Source organism: Belonocnema kinseyi, chromosome 8 (assembly GCF_010883055.1).
Source record: "Belonocnema kinseyi isolate 2016_QV_RU_SX_M_011 chromosome 8, B_treatae_v1, whole genome shotgun sequence".
Classification (NCBI taxonomy): Eukaryota; Metazoa; Arthropoda; class Insecta; order Hymenoptera; family Cynipidae; genus Belonocnema; species Belonocnema kinseyi.
This window is the reverse complement of record NC_046664.1, coordinates 88,833,078-88,851,831: the sequence shown is the minus strand read 5'-3', so window position 1 is coordinate 88,851,831 and position 18,754 is coordinate 88,833,078. Positions and strand designations below refer to the sequence as shown.

At 32.3% G+C, this 18,754-nt stretch overlaps 1 pseudogene; it reads left to right on the top strand.

The window, feature by feature from the left end:
• Positions 1-8,058, top strand: part of LOC117178592 — a 44,107-nt pseudogene extending 36,049 nt beyond the window's left edge.
• Positions 8,059-18,754: the final 10,696 nt, after the last annotated feature.

Sequence of the window (18,754 nt, the reverse complement as noted above, 5' to 3'; positions counted from 1 at the left end):
TTCTCGTCCACTCTTAAACTTTTTGGCCCAATCAAACACTTGAGTTTTAGACAGAGTATCATCCCCATACTGATCCTTCAATCGAGTCAAAATTTCGCATGGCTTAACGCCTTCTTCAGTTAAAAACTTTATTATAACCCGTTGTGCAACGGACGCTGGAACCTGTTGCTCACTCATAGCTGTACTGACAAATTGACTGAGTCAAACAGCTCACCAAGCGTTTTACCCACTCCTTACACATTACATTACAAGAACCTACACTGTGAGAGTGCTTGCGATTGGCTAAGAAAAGTATTTGTAAAATTCCGGTTTATATTTGATCCACCCTCGTAATATTAATCTTCAGCAATAAAAAAACGTGAAAACCAGGATATAAACTAGAGTTTTCGGAAAGTGTCTAAAGTTATTATTTTGTTTTTTTGTTGTTTTAGCTTATGGAAGCTACGAAGGGGTTCGTCAATCATATTAGGATTTATTTTTGAGAGTTTTGAATATTACTGTGATAATGAGGATACGAATAAGAGTTTTAGAAAGATGTTGGAGATGATTAATTTTAATTTAGAAACTTTATGTCTGTTTTTAGTTAAAGGTAGTCTAGATGGGTTCGGTTAAATACGCTAGGGATTATTTTTAGAGGTTTTGATCATTACTGTGAACTGTGGATATATGTAGCCTGGAGAAGTGCGGAGGAGCCTGATGAGATTATTCGTTATTTTTTTGTGAAGCTCGCAAAAATTATGAACTTCTGACTTTAATTCTTTTCAAATATCTATATTTTTATTTAAAATTAGGCGTTAGTGTTATATATTGTACTTTGGCAATTCATTTTATTATTTCCTTAAGCTAAATCATAGATCATACGTATGATATACGTTTTTTTTTCTTTTTCTTCGCTAGCTCATATTGGAGTAGGCTTTGAATGTCAGGGTTGATTTTGCAAGATAATTTTTGGGTGTTTTGGAGAGATGTATATGCTTCTAGATAGGCTAAGTATATAATTTGCTTTGAGGTAGTTGTTATCTGATAGGGGTGGTTTTTTGATAATTAATTGCGACAACTTTGAAAAGCGTAATAAGACCCAAAAAAGTTGGAGTTGTTCATTTTTTATTTTCTCAAAATTGCTGTAGGGGAGTTGGCCACCAGCACATTCACAAAGCATTCCGTTTTTTGAGAAAAATAAGAGGAAAAAATTGGCATCAGTGCCCATGAATAGCCGAAAAATAGCCCAACATAATAACATAAAGAACATGTTTAAATTCAATTGCGGATAAAATAGCGGAATAGACCTAAATCAGCGCTGACAAGGTTATTGGAAAGATCTTGTCAAAATTCACTTGTCGGGCATTTTCGCTGAAATCCCGTCATGATCTGCGCCAAGATTCCTCGTCAAAAAATAGCAGCTTTTGATCATATTAACTAAGACATGCTTTGTAAGGAGTCTCCTATCTGTGAGAGGGAATTTGTAAGTTGAAAATCTGATCGTAATAATTAAGACGTGCACGGTTTCGAATATCCCGTCTGTGACCTTGGGTTTTTAAGCGTAAAATTTGATAATATTATTTGAGACGTGTACATTTGTACCATCGGCCCTCAACGTGCACAGAATAAGGTAGATTGATAATGTAGTACTGGGGTAATTACATGACACATTGAATAATATGACATATTGGACATTGTGGTCCGCTGTGTCATATTGGCCTCAAGCCCTTGATTTCTGGCATACCACCCACGAACTGAGGATCTGTCATCACACGCTAAACAAGTCAAAGCTGCTGACAATCAAGCAGCACATTGGTGATAAGATACAGGTGTTATTTGTCAAAGGGGAAGAATACAGTAGAGGGAGCGATGGATCATAGGAAATTAACCGTTTTTTTCCAACCTATCGCGCCGCTTCAGCAATCCCCTATTTATGTAAAAATCTACCCAAGCTCGATGAGGAAGAGACTTTTTGGGAAAAGTTTGCAAGACCCTAAAACTATATTTGAAAGCAGATACTGAGAATATCTTTCAATTTGGGGAGTTTTGTGATAACCTCATAATATATTAGGAGTAATAGCCTTCAACCACTGCCGAATGGATGAAAAAGCCATTTAGGGGCATACAGAATTTCTTTACTTCGTATGGAATTTGGATTTAAGTAGGTTGCCAAGGTTAATAGGACGTTGTAGAGATCTAAGCCATGTTCGATTCCCGGGATGATTCTCCTAGATAATATATACAAATCATAGTATGTTACAATTAATCTAACTTTTTATTCTAATAATATTATTTAAGAAGAAATGGCGCTCATGACTTTATGCAGACATGTCGTTTAAATAAAATCACAGGGAATGAGTTGAAAATATAAGGAATCACCTGCAGTGACCCTAAATCCATGAACATCGATCATATTTACTCTCAATATGGTAAAATGATCTTTAAGGAATTGCAGTAACTTTAAATTACTCATGATAATTTAAAAACAAATGAAATCACTAGCATCTTAATTGTAATACGTTGCATCACTTTCAAAAAATGTCAGTCAGTTGCGATTCCAATTTTAACTAACTGTCAATCTACTAAAATTACCTACCATCCATTGTCATCAATTTTAATCAATTAAAATTAGATGTATCTGATTTCAATAAATTCGATTCACTTTCATTTATTTGCAATTATTTTGAATTATTTATAATAACTTTCAACTAATCAATTGCAACTAAAATTAATCAACTTTGAGCTTTGAAAACTTTTACATTTGATATTTTTATGTACTCACATATTCTTTTTTTATGCTTTGGATTTTTTAAATAATAATTTTCATTTCTAACCTTCAAATTTGTAATTCTACAATTATTAGTGGATTCAAACGCTTACATTCTCTTGAATAATTTATATACAATAATGAATTATTCAAATTTAAATTTTCTAGAATTCATTATATGATTGGGTGAGAGATCATCGTATCCACCATAAATATTCAGAGACATCAGCAGATCCACACGACAGTAGTCGTGGATTTTTTTTTTCACACGTAGGTTGGCTGATGATGAAGAAGCATCCGGAAGTTATTAGACGTGGACGAGAAGTAGATATGAGTGATATTGTTTCGGACCCAATCGTGGCCTTTGCTGATAAGTATGACTCAATAATATACTTTTATTTCGAAAAAAAAGGAATGGAATGTACTTCAAACTGGAAATGTACATTTTATTCATGAATATTCCGAAAAAGTTTCGTTAACTGATCACAAGGGGTTAAATAATTTTTTATTTAGTCACAACTATCTTTTATAAAAAACCATTGTTGTGTTCAATATCATATATCCCCTGTTATTATAAAAGTCCTCGTTTCATATTAAAAACAGAAGGATCTTTACTAAGGGATTAGGCAAAATGTCAGCACCATACAGTATACAAAGGCCGCAGCAGCATAAGCATGTTCTGGTTGCCCCAGCTCAGATGTTAACCATATTGTGGGAGCAAGGGGCTAATCCTTTGAGATAAAGTTACCTCAAGTATCAACTAAAAAAATTTGCTTACAAAGCTTATAAACAAATTTTGAAAAATCAAAAAATCATATTTTCTCTAAAACGGCTTTATCAATAATGATGGTTGAAATATATGTTAGAGTGGGTACTTACAAGATAAAAAAATTAAGAAACAAGTCCAGTGATGATAAGAAGATAAATTTAAAAAAATTATTATTAATTTTTTTTTGAAGGAACTACTTCTGGCACACCTACCATTTATTCCCTATATCATGCTCACATTTAAGGCTGCAAAATATTTTTTTGGCGAAACTGATCAAAGCATTACTTCATAGTTTAAAAAAAGGAAAACTACTTGTTTGCCCCTCACATGTATGCAATTCTATTAGAATGAGGGGCCAACTTAATTTTCTTCTTATGATTGAATAATTAATGCGCAATGGTGTAATAAGAAACTAAATGCAACAGCATTATTCAATTAAAAACATTTCGTCGTGAATTCCCTAGTCACAGTATTAATTGATTTTAAGTAGATAGAAAAATAATCCTCTCCGTTTACTGCTGACATTCGCCAAACTAATGTCATGTTTGCCCCCGATGCACCACATGGAGGTCGTCAGTGATATTATCATCCTTTACTTTACTTACACTACACAGAAACTATATAAATCCTGTATTAATAACATAACAAAACAGATATACAGTACATACATACACATTAGCCAACAATTTACATATATAAACTTCATATGCACAAAACTCTTGCCCGCCTGAGAGTGGTAACAAATTCTCAAATATTTTGATTTATTTTAATAAGTGCAGGAATATTTTCAATGTCCTTGTATTCATGCTCACACATACTGTACTATAATTTGTGATTTACTTTTATTTTTAATTGCGGAATGATCTCAGTTCCTCGTAGCGATTTTCATCCAAGCTCAACTATTTTTGTCAAAGGTTAATTTTTTTTTATTCTGTCAAAGGTACCATATTCTCAGTTATCTCTATTTGTGCTTAATAGGTATATCTTCGTAAAGTTCAAACGTGGTCTCTCATAGTACCCTTCAACTTAACACGAAACGATTTCACTTTCGTCTTGCTTAGCGCCGATGAGTGCAATTGTCATTTATCATACACCTAGTTTCACATAGAGGCATCGGCCTGATTTCCCTGCATTTTATTACAGATGTAATATATAGTTTAAATCAAGTGATGGATGTTAATCTTATTGACGACCTCCACGTGGTGCATCCTGGGCAAACATGACATTATTTTGGCGAATTGTCAGCAGTAAACGAAGAGGAGTATTTTTATCTATACTTAAAGTCAATTGACACTGTGACTAGGGAATTAACGATAAAATGTTTTTAAATCGAATAATGCTGTTGCATTTGGTTTCTTATTAAACCATTGCGTATAAATTATTGCGCTATCAGAAAAAACTTAAGTTGGCTCCTCATTCTAATGGAATTGCATACATGTGAGGGACAAACAAGTAGTTTTTATTTTTTTAAACTATGAAGTAATACTTTGATCAGTTTCGCAAAAATATATTTTGCAGCCTTGAATGTGGGCATGATATAGGGAATAAATGGTTGGTGTGCCAGAAGTAATTCCTTCAAGAAAAATTATTAAACATTTTTTTTATTTATCTTATTATCAACAGAATTGGTTCTTGATTTTTTTTCTTAACCCCGTTAGTACCCTCCCTAACATATTTCCGACCATTATTATCGGTAAAGCCGTTTTTAAACAAATTGTATTTTTTTATTTTTCAAAATTTGTTTATAACAAATAATTCGAGATGTTAATTTTCTTCATCTACTGGTCGAAATTAATATCAATAAATACAGATTAATCTTAAAATTGTAAAGAAAATGCCCTCTAGCTCCGATGGGATACGAGCCCAGGTCCTTCAGATTGCCGGTTTGATACTCTACCAACTGTGCTATGGAGAGACGAGAATATTTTCTTCAGAACCCCCTACACGCTAAATGTCAATGTCATTCCTTATACTTGTAAGATTTCTTTCTAAACATGAAATTCATATTTTTATTATTAAATACAGGTTTTTTGACCAGGGAAATAATTGAATAATTTAAGATGGCAATCTTGTTTGTCTACTGGTCTAAATCAATATTATTTCTGAAAATCTTAAGATTAATTAAAATGTATTGATTAATTTCAAGTATAAGAAATGATATTGACATTCAGATTGTAGGGGGTTGTGAAGAAAATATTCTCGTCTCTCCGTAGCTCAGTTGGATTTAGACTAGTAGACAAACAAAATTAACATCTGAAATTATTAATTAATTTCCCTGGTCAAGAAACCTACATTTAATAATAAAAATTTGTTTATACCTTTGTAAAATTATTATTTTATTAGTTCATACTTGGGGCAACTTAATCTTGTAGGGGTTGCCACTTACCCTCGCAATATGGATCACATCCGAGCTGGGGCACCCACAACATTCTTATCCTGCTACGGCCTTTATTAGACTACGGCTAGAAGGTTCTGAGAAATTAGAAATAAAAAGTTGACAATCGTCAAAACCTACACCATAGAATTGGGTGTTACTTAATCATCGTCACTACTCACCTGTAACTTGAAAAAGGTCTGGGTAAATTTCAGCTTCTGAATAGAATGATTGTGATGACTGAAATGGAAAAGGGGTCACATTTTTCCATCTTTTGTAAATTCTTGTTATTTAATCAGGGAGAATTCAGTTGATCCGGATTTCAGGTACTAAGGTCATTCAGGGGCCAAACTGGGAACTGATTTTTTACTGGGTATCTACATGAATTTATGCTTCCTTTTCGAAATCGAACTGGGTTTGAAAATAAACCGAAGTAAAAATGAGTCGGAAGTAAACTGACCTGTTTCAATTTTGGGTCCCTTGGTTTATATAAAATAATTCGACGTAATAGAGTCCCCATTACCTTATAGCTAATTACTCACAAGTCTTTAGTTATAGTTCAGCTAAATACAATTTTGCAATGTTCTTAAATCATGCCTCGGGCTATTCAGTTCATGACTGTTATTTTTTGTCCATGCTCAGTAAAGGTCTTGTTTTGATCTACTATCGTAGCATTGTGGGATTTATATTGACTGGTTAAATTTGTTAAATGTTTCTCAGCTCTTAAATAAACAAAAATGTCTTTATGATATCAGTAATTTATAGAGAAAATTAATAATATTATAATTCTTTATCAGGTATTCCGCACCTTTACGATTAATGTGCGGTTTCATAATTCCAACAATCTTGCCAGTACTTTTATGGAATGAAGATTGGTATTATGCTTTTATTTCAACAATTCCACGTTACACCTATTTGTTGAATGGAATCTGGAGTGTTAATAGCATAGCTCATATTTGGGGTGCGAAACCCTATAACAAGTAAGAATATAATAAATATCGTTCTAATGAAATACTCACATGGACTTAATACGAATAAAGTATAAAATTTTTAATTTACTTTTGAAGAAATTACAAAAACCTTTAAAGAATTAAATTGTTGAACCTTTATTCTTTTAGAAAAATAGCTCCAACGGAAAATTATTTTGTTGCTCACGCTGCACTGGGTGAAGGATGGCATAACTATCATCACGTTTTCCCCTACGATTACAAGGCGGCAGAATTAGGAAATTATTCACTTAACCTAACGACAGCATTAATAGACATGTTTGCAAAAATCGGCTGGGCTTATGATTTAAGACAACCTTCTAAAGAATTAGTCAGAACAGTGATGGAAAAAAGAGGTGACTGTGCTCATTAAACTAAAGAACCAGAATCTAAATCCTATTAGGATTTCCTTAGGTGATTTAGGTCATTTATTTTCTGCAATGCTTTCCAAATTATAAAACTGTTTTTGAGATTATTCGATTAGAATACAGAAATAATTAAGCGATCAAAATACGTATCTAAGTGAAATTCGATTTTAATTATATGTACTGCTCGTTTAAAGAATTTTAATCGCTGCAGAATCCAATTGTTTAATTCTAAGAATTTTTAATTAAAGACGCAATCTTATGCATTGTATTATTATTTGGGAATCTAGTGTCCTTCGCGATTCTTTAAGATGCGATAGATTAGGAAAAGGTAAAAAGAAAAATCAATTCGAGGACTCATTCCCCGATTGTCACTTAGATCGCACGGCAGAATTACTATTTGTAGTCTCGGTACTTTATTCTATTGTCACACTGAAAAAATATTGAGGTGAACAAGTTGTGTTCGAAAATTGATTGTTTTTGTCAGCTGGTGTCTAATTGTATTATATTTAAATAAGACAATCTCTTAGTTCGCATAGAAATATATATACTTGCGTCAGGCACTTTTTTGTCTAGTATAGAGAAAATGAATTTCACTGAAATTTGCATGATGCATTTTAACTGGTAAAACTAGATCAAATGACTAAAGTAAATCTGAACTGTCACTGCTGCTGATTTAACTATTACCTTAAACTTAGACAACTTAGTCCTCAAACTGTACCAACTATATTATAATTTCATATCATCTGCGTAAAGTAATGTAAGGTTCCGACCGCTATGTTGAAAAGTGTTCAACAATAACATAATTTTCAAAATAACTTTAAAATGGTTCATTCTAGGTCGAAGGCGGTTATGTTAAAAAATGCTCACAATTTTCTAGTGCACAAAAAATGTACTGACCGTTTTGGATGCACTATTGATGACTACGCTATAAAATTGAATCAACGGTACAATCATGCGATTTCTGAATAAGTAAAATAAAAGATGAAAATCTCCCTGCAAGAACTTCGGAATTAGATCAGGTTATTTGAACTCTATCAAATGCATATTTCTGTTAAAAAAATTACCAACTCATTTGCATACAAAATTAATTGTATCAAATAACCTCAACTTCAGAATATAATTTGATACAGTTAAGTTTCTTGAGATTAAACTTCTCTCAATTTTTACTTCATATTTATGAAATTTATTTCTCAATTTCTAGGCAAGAATAATAATAGTTATGGCCTATTTGAAATCATAAACCAACTAAATTTTAAAATTAAGACAAGCATGTAGCTAGGGGATACCACAGCTTCATTTGTAATGTTAACTTATTTGATGCTTTAAAAGAGACCTTACATATTATTTTTCTGACTCAAACAATTAGAATATATATTTTTAAAATATGAAGGAGAAATCAAAGAAGTTTCATCTCAAAATCATTTCCTAAAGTGTATTAAATTGTACGCAGAAGTTGAGATAATTTTATATTGCTTAAATTGAATGAAAATTAATTGATCCTTTTTTTTCAACAGGAACATACATTTGCCTGCGTAAAAATCGCCTGATCTATGTCCGAAGTTCTTTTCCGGAAAATTACACATTTTTTTTATTTATTCAGAAATCGCATAATTGTATAGTTAATACGATTGTATAGCGTAGCCATTGATAATACGCCTAAAACAGTTAGAAACTTCTTTGCGTGTTACAAAATTTCCTACTCCTTCTCGAACATCATCTACATCTATTTATTTTATTTATTTATTTGAATGAAGAAAGCGCAACAGTTCAAGAGAACCATTAGCAGGGCTACAATATGTACATAAAGTATTTTACAGAATGTGAACACGAAAATAATTAAGAATTTGAACTGGGTGTTGTGTGTTCGATGAAGTTGTGAACAGTGCGTGTGAATTCAGAGATAGAGGAGCAAAACAAGTCAATTTTATCGCTGAGAGTGACAACATAAATTTGTTTATATTGTTAAACATATCAAATAGTAGAGAATGCCGTGGAATTGATGAAGAAAAGTAGAATCGTGGTGTATTTCGTGAGTTGTATATTGGCACATTAAACGGCACTCGTTTAAGTATTGCTGGGCAATCATTAAGCCCACGGATAATCTCAAATGAAGTAAAGTTCTCTGCGAATTTGCGTCTGTCATCCAGTGATTAAATGCCAAATCTACATCGTAGCTCTTCATGTTTGGATCCACGTGGAGGATAGATTTTGTTTTCTTTCCAAGCCATGTATTTTGTAAACCGTCTTTGACATTTTTTAACGGAATGAACATGTTTTTTCTTTGAGTTAAATGACCGGATCACAAACGCATATTTCAGTTAAGACCTGACTATTGCAAAGAACACAGTGATGAATGGTGATATTGCCTTAAAGCTTTTACATGAGCACATAAGAACTCTATATAATATAAGATAATATAAGCTCTCTATAGGTTTCAACTCTTTCTAAGTCTATAATCTCAATAAAGTAACGATTATGTAATACTAATTTCTTGTTTTAAAATGATAGAATTTTAAACTGGGACGGATTCAAGTTAAGATTATTACTTTTACACCAGTTATTGAAGAGGTCTAAGTTAGCTTGTAATGAATGACATGAGTTTGTGCTTGCAATGGGCATATATAGTTTTACATCATCCACATACAACAGGTGACGACATGACAGATAGAGTGAGACAACATTCATTTACTCCAGGAATAGTAGTGGTCCAAGATTAGAGCCTTGCGGCACTCCTGATGAGGGCAAGTAAGGATCAGAATAAAAACTTCCATATTGTACAATATGTTGCCTATTGGTAAAGTAAGAGTTAATGAGAAGTAGAAGCTTATGCGGAATCTCCATGTTATACAGCTTGTGTAATAGTATATTGTGATCTACTTTATCGAATGCTTTCGTAACATCAGTAAATATAACATCAGCTTGGTTATAACAAACAAGCAATCCCCTTACATATTGTGTAAAACCAACAAATTAGTAGTGGTAGATTTACGGAGAAGGGAACCATGTTGGTGGATGGTTATGTTGTTATCGATTATACTAGATATGATGTCATAAAGGCAAATTTAAATATTTTTGAGATATTATTCAAAATAGCAATGGGACTGTAATTAGTCACATTTAATTTCACCCCTTTCTTAAATACAGGGCTCACTCTAGGTTTTTTTATTCTACCGGAAATCTACCACATTCCAATGCAAGGTTAAAAATATACACTAACAGTGGGGCAAAGGTAGATGTACAGTCCTTGATAACAAACGCCGGTATTAGATCAGATCTAGCAGTTTTCTTATTAGCCAACTTCTCAATGGCTTTCAAAGTGTTACTTTCGGTTATTAGAATATAATCCCCAAATACATTTTTGCTAAATTAATCAGAGGTAAATGTACATATAGAAGACTTGTTATGGACGCTGTTAAAGTATTCAGAAAATTTGCTAACGATATCCTGAAGTGATGAAAATTCCTCTTTCCTATTATAAATTATACCTGGGGTGCCGTTGTCCGACTTTATTCTTTTTAAATGAGACCAAAAAGAAAATGGTTTGGAGACATTATTTAAATCAGCGTTGTCTGTCAATGCATGAAATTCAATTTCTATACGCTTTTTGATATTAATTCGCAATTTATTAAATATATGTAAGTAGTACACATTGTCAGTTAAAGAGAATTTTTCCGTTTTATTTTTGATACCAGTGTCTGTAATAATATATAGCGTGTACCATGCTGAGAACTGCTGATTAATTGTACAGTTTTTAAATTTTCGAACCGTTTCATCGATGACGTTGTAGATTAGAAAATAAAGAACTTAACAAGCTTGATCTGGTGTTTCAAAAGGCCGTAGGGACGACCAATCAGTGTTATTTAAACCAAGGTACAATTCAATATAGTTCGTTGCAATTTTCAACTGAATTGAGATGGTTTAGATCAAAAAATTGGCAAAAGATCGTTAACAGTGCAGATTTTTATCAAATTTGACATAGTTAATATGATATTCTTAGTTAGGAATATTAAAGTCTCATATGATAATTATTTTACGCTTAGAAAGTCCTCGAAGAGAAATTAATCAGTCAAATATTCTTACAAATTCAGAAACTGATATCCCTCGGGGAATATAGATAACTAAAATTACAAATGAGACAATTGGGGTGTAAATTTTAGTCCCAAGTATGTTCACCGATGGGACCTCACGAAGTGTAGAAGTTCAGTTTACCTATGAACAAGTAAAATGACCCTTAATGGCAAAGAGAACTCCGCGTACAGGCCTAGCCATATGGTCGTCCCTGAACGTCTGGAAAACATTGCAATCGAAAATTTCGGCATTATAGATAGAAGCTTTCAACTCAGTTTCAGTGAATGCTAAAAAATCATAATCAAACACGCAAATAGAGTTCTTTAATAACCTGATAACTTTAGGAGTGGATGGCATCACTATGTTATTGAAATCGCTTTCTTGTTGGGAACAATGACTAAAACACCATTTCTGTACGTTATACGAAGATCCTTTTATCCTCTCGTAATTCGTTCGTCCAAAATTCGTGTTTGTTCCCTGAGGTAGCTCTACTATAATGGTGTATGATCCTGAGAGATTCGAATCTCGCTCATCGTGTCCGCAATTGCTTTCGCCTTTTTCAATTATATGAATGCTCGCATAATATCCGAGGCGGTTGATTCGGATTGAAATCTGATCTTGATTGGCCGGGCAAGTATCTAAGACTGTTGGCCAATCCGGAAGGTACGTAATATGTTATCAGACAAGTTAATAGCAAGGTTAATTAATTTAAGTATACCTATAACATTTGATAGATCTTTTTCTTCAGGAGAGGTTTTCTTTCAGGAAGGTTGAATAAAATAAATTTTTTCATACGTGCTGTGCGCTGAGAGATTTCCTTGCTACAAGACTCAATGTCCTCCAGCATGGTGGGGAGAGACGTTATGTGTATGGTCAGCTTAAACGGCATTTAAAGTAGTTTCGATTTCACAGATATTTGTAGCGACAGAGTCAATATTATCATGGACATTTTTTGCAGATTAGTTAGTCGATCGCCCATCAATGAGACTTTTGAAGAGCCTCTATTAATTTTGACAGTTAAACTGTCAACAGCAATCCTGGCTTTGTCTAAGTCTTGTTTTATATCAGCGCGGCTTGCTTCGTAGTCATTCTTTATTTCTGTCTTCAAATAATTCGTCATAGCTTTAAGAAAATCTATGATGCTATCATTTCCATGATCTTTGTCCGCGGGGTAGCTACTCCGAGAGCCGCTGCAACGTTGAAATTTGCTGTCTGGAAGGGATTTAATTTTAGCAGCAAATGTTTAATGATAAGGAGCAGGGCACCCAGTACATTTAATACACCGAGTTTCGATACTGAAAAACTGAACACGCTCCCCAACGCCAATTAAATGGGCAAGGCACGCTGAATCAAATGAAAAGCGGAAAATTGCCCCTCTCGGAAAACCAAGAAGAGGGACCATACTCAGAAGTAAACAAGGGCAGAGCCTTTAAGCCAACACCACGTACTCTAGTTTACTTCAATCTACAAAACCCACAAATTGTGAAGAAAAAACGGGACGTATTGCAATAGGTCGATTGTAAAAAGGAGCTACGTATGACCTGAAAAAAAATGTACCGGAATAAGTTGCACGCACAACTATTATAATATGTAATCAAAAGCAGATTGGAAAACTTGTTCGCGGTAAATTGGATAGCAATTTAAACCTCGAAATGATGCATAAATCAACATTGCAGTTCAAAAGGAATAAAAGCGTGAAAGACGCTGGTAAAAAGGTCGACCTCGCGTGATGCTTCATGGAAGCCTTGCGTGTCAAACTTTGATTTGCTTTGTCGAATCAAGTATGAGCATACCAGGAGTCTACTACTATCAACTTTAAAGTTTAAAGGAAAGGGAGATGAGGTCTTTTTTGGGCTATTAATCTCGTTTCATCACTATCAAAATTCTGATGATTGATTTAACAAAAAGGTAAGGCATGACCAATAATTATGTTTTTTGTAAACATCATTTATATATAAACTTATACTAGATTTTCATTTACCATGATTGCCACAAATCCCAGTTTAAAAATGATCTGACTTTTCTTGGCCAATTTTTCATTTTCCCCGACCGTTTAAAATTCTCTGTAAGGCATATAAACGCCCCTATGTCTAGTAGGTCAATAATGTTCGTACAAAGTAACTGTGCGTTTCTAGATTTATTTCAAACACTTTTAGTGACAAACGGCATAAATAACTGTATAACGGGTCATCTACAAATGCATTACTTATTCACTAACTAGTTGAGCTTTAAACTCAAAAAGATCAAATTCGAATTAAAAATGAAAGAATTTAATTCTAAAATAAATCAATTAACCTTTTGACAGTGTGTAACGTATATTGCGTAAAAAAATGTCTAAGAGTACCTTTGACGCGATAAATAGGTGTCATGTAAAATAAATAGATTTATACTATTTCGATTACCATAAAACTTGTTAGAGAAAAGTTTTTGGGCCTTTAAATCCGAATATGATATCAGCAATCAAAAATTAAAAATGACGGATGCAAGATGGTGGATTAAAATTACGCAAAATTGGTGGATATTTATGATTCTGGTCCTAATACGGCGGATCCAGATGACGTAAAATTGGCCGATTTTCATCAATCTTGGTATAGGTGTTGGATCAGCTGCTTATAAATTTCAAATTTGCACATCGAATTCGTATTCAGTGACCCAAATAACCTGATAATCCTAATTTTCATGTAAATCCGTCCACTTATTAAATTAAAAAAAAATCTAGTAGTCATTTTTGATTAGCCCTTTTAAAATAAAAAATGTTGACCGTAATCACGTATTTAGCGACCCAAAGAACACCATTAGTACCAATTCTTAAATAAATCCATCTAGTAGAACGCTCCACACATTGGCGGCCTACTTTCTCGGTTTTGGTCTACACAATGAAGGGGTTAATTTCAAATAAAGAAAAAATTGATTTACAACATAATAGTTCAATTTTTACCAAAAAGGTGAATCTTCCATACAAAATGTGAATTATCAACAAAAATTGTAATAGTGCATATTTCCACGAAAAATTTTTTTAACAATTTACTTGAATCCAAATTTTCATTTTGAAATAAAAAAGAGAAATTTTAAACAATATTGGAGTTGATTTTTTAACCAAGAAAGACTTCATACAAAAAAGAAAAAATATTATGCAAAATGTTGAATTTTTAAGCCAATAAGAAAATGTTCCTGACAAAAGGTTGAATATTCAAATCAAAAATATTAATTGGTATTTAAAAAATTTGGATTTTTTACTTTAAAATATCAATTTTCTGCAGAAATAATTTGTTTTCAATAAAACTAATAAGTTTTCAACTAAAAAGATCAATTTTTAATCTAAAATACACATAGTCACATTTTCAGTTTAAAAAATTAATGTTGAATTGAAAAGAACACAAACTTGTAACAAATTGGTGACGCTCAAATTAAGGAAAAATTCATTTTAAACTAAATAGTCGCTTAAAATCAACAATTTGTACCAAATTTAAACGAAATAGTTGAATTTTTAAGCCAAAAGTTGAATTTTCGGTAAAAAAAACACACATTTTCAATAAAATACATCAGTTTTCGTCAAAAAAAGGATAAATTTTCAATCAAAAATAGAATACTTAAATTTTCAGTTAGAAAAATAAATTTTCAGTTAGAAAAATAAATTTTCAGAAAATGAGAATTTGCAACAAAATAATTATAATTTCAACCAAATAAAATAATATTTCAGTGAAATAGTTTAATTTGTAAGCAAGCATGTGCAGATTCAACTAAAAAGATTCGATTTTTACCAAAAAAGATCAATTTTCTACATAAACTAGAATAATTAAATTTTTAGTGAAAACAATTAAGTTTCAACCAATGAAAAATAATTTGCAACAAAATTGTTCAATTTTTAAGAAAAAAATGTTTTCTAACGAAAATGATGAATCAGCAATCAAAAAAATGAAGTTGACGAAGTTGTCTTACTTCCTACTGAGAAATTCAATTTTTAACCAAGCATATATGATTTATCAACAACAAATAGAAAATTTGATATTTAAATCCAAAACATTTTGATTTTAAACCAATAACATTTGAGTTTAACAAAAAATACGAATTTTTAACAAAATAATTAAAGCCTCAATAAAATCAGATTAATTTCCAGTTAAAAAGTTGTGATTTTTATTCAAAAAGATGCAATTTCGATCGATATAGATTAATTTTCAACCCAAAAAGACGATTTTTCTGAAACAATGACTTTTTAACCAAATTTTTAAATCTTCGGCAAAGTTATCAAATTAACTCTAACTTTAGTTTATCAAAAATGCTCTGACACTGTTAGGTGTCTTCTAGATTTTTTAAAAATCTCTTTTGTTATATGAGAAGTTCCACAGTACGTGAGAGCTGGGCTTACAACCCTAGAGATTTTGAGTCACTTTAAGCGGATACAGGAGATTCTGGCCAAACGAGCAGAGGTCGAGCGCCCTAAATAGGTCTCGAAAATGGATAGGAGCCGCTCAAGAATGAAAGGATGAAGAAAGGATAAAGGTGACCGTATACCCTTAGTGGGTCAATATTGGAACTGATGAACCACCTGGTGGTAATTCCACTAAGCCCAAGAGAAAGATTAAAATGTTATATGAATCTATAGAGAATGGTTTTATTTTAGAATAAACTTCTTAATCGTCCTGAAATCTAACAACATTACTGGCCATATGCAGAATCTAATTAAATTTTGTGCCTCACATTCTTACTTTCAATGTATCATGTTAACTACTTAATGTTTACTGGGCAGCAGCTGACGATGCTGTCATACGGATATAACATGACTGGCTATACAGAAATACTTCAAAATTAGTACTTTCCTTCCACGACCATTTTTACGTTCATGCAATAAACCTCTCTACAAGGATCTTCTTACACATGGGATGGTCCTGTGCTACAAATTGTTAGGATATTGCGTCTCATATAGCAATTTCAACCAAATAAACCTGGATACGCCACCAGTCATCAAACCACTTTACAGTTCATGTAACAAGTTTTACAACGCAGAAAAAAAGCTAGAATAACTTTTGATGCGTCCTATATTTTCAGAGTCCCATTCAAGCTATGTGTTTCCAAGGAAACTTCATATAACTTTTTTTTCTAAAAAAAGTCAATTTAAATCATTTCGGCTAAAAAATATTGCAACTCAAGTTTAGATCAAGATTCGAGTCGCAATTAGCTCAGAATTTTTCGGACGGAAATTTCAAAGTCTACATTTTTATTGCTAGACAAGGAATGCAATGGATTTACAATCTGCGATAAAATAGGAGACATTTATTTGAGAACCAGAAGAAAAAATGAATAATTTCAAAAACTGAAATTAATGTATAAAGTCGAGAGACATAAAAAAACTGAAGTTTTGAACAATTCTTCAACAATTTTTAATAAAAACTGCCTTGAACTCACGAATTTTCTTTTCATCTGACTGCGTTTTCGGCTCTATGAATATCTCCGTACTTTGCTCATCGTAAAGCGTCACCCTTAACACTTCAAACCCCTATCTATGTCAATAAAGTTTAGAATATACAGTATACTCTTCCTCCTTGTGCACTTCGCAGAACTCAATACGTTCTTTATTTTATCTTCAGGAGTTTATTTTTTGTAGAAAATATAATAGAAGAACGTTTTTGAATAGGAGTTTTATCTTAAGTTTTCTTCTCCTTTTTCTTTGCAAATATTAATATATAATTTAGAAGAAAATAGCTTCATAAATACCAGCTGGGCAGCTTCCGATAAGCAGGATTTTACTTATCAATCCAGGATTAGTTCGCGTCCTTGCATATATATTATCCCAGCTAATGCTCCAATAATGAACGTAACTCATCAGCATGCAAAGGTATTACCGTGGTACGGATATTGTGAGCCATTAATATCTGGTTTTCCGATATATGGATTATAAGAGAAAGTCATTCAACGTGTTTCTGTAATTCCCAAAAGCGACTGAGCTTTTGAGAAATGACGTAGAAATATACTTAGGCGGAATTAACTCTAAATTGAATTATATCGAATTGATTGGCTTGAAAGAGGTAACAGTTTTAAATCGATGAAAATTGAGAAATCAGACTTTTCATTATAAAACGGAAAATATCGGAGTTGAATAAGTTTTTCCGAGTTAATTTATTTAATATTTAAAAAATGAAGAGATCATACATGTAACTCTGATAATGAGTAATGAGTTTCTTCAGTTTATACAAGAAAAAATTATCTAGTTGTTTAAAATGTATGCATTTGTCAGTTAACTATTGGGTTTACTCTAGTCGCTGATTGACAAAAATTTGAACCCTTTAATTCCTAGTCATTTTCTACTTTCACTATAGGAAAATTTTTTCAAATCTAAATTCAAAATCAAATAAATACTCGTGAGAAACATTATTATTTCCATATTTCAAAATGTTTTCATATGTTCTGAATACAGTTTAAAAATATTTTTGTTTAATCAAAGCCGCATGTTCTGTCGCACGACCTTTAGCAACGTGTAAATTCATATCCATCAGAACGAGATTCTTTGTGTTAATATTTTTTAGCCTATTCAAGTTGAATGATTTCAAATTAAAAAAATTGTGTTTGTGAGAAAGATTTTCTTGGGACTCCTTCATTTTTCGGAACGGTAAAAATTAAGAAAGGTAAAATTTCAGAATGGGTTGTAATACATAATGGTAAAACTTAGGAATAGCAAAAAGTAGGAAAGAGCAATAAGTCGGAAATCCAAAATCTGAAAGGTAAGTAGAAATCTTCGGAATTGTTAATAAATATACCTATTATCAGGTGTAATTGTTTATTTATGGTAGAAAACAAATGTTTATCGCAGTGAATTTAAATATCATATCATAATAAACTTATGTCGTAAGTTGAAAATTGTTTATAATTATATAATGATACAAAATCATTGTTTTTTCGTGAAAAATTTTAAATGACGGATATCATAAATTTATTATGATATGCTATTCAAATTTACGATGATAAATATTTGTATGCTACCATAAATAAAAATCTGTAGACCTGCTAATAGCAACATTTATTTACTATTCCGAATTTTTCTACTTTCCGAATTTTTCCTCTCCGTATAATTACTTGTTCCTAATTGTTCACCCTCCTAATATTTAAGTTTCCGAAATTTTACCCATTCCGCTTCTTTGGTTTCCGAATAAATGCTATTCAGAGTTTTGGATTTCTGATTTATTCCTTTTTCCGAATTTTTGGTATTCCTAAGTTTTACCATTATGTATTATAACCCATTCTGAAATTTTACCTTTCTTAAATTTTATCCGTTCCGAAAAATGACCGGGTCCTGTTTTCTTAGCGTCTCTCGCTCGAATCCTCGCTACCACGAATGTGTAACATTAGTGGTCTGGCATGGTGGCTCGCTCGTTCAGCTGGGTGTCGTCAGGTTTTTTACTTTAAGTTCAGCTGCTAATTCAGGGGGTTGCTTTAAATAGCCTTGGACTG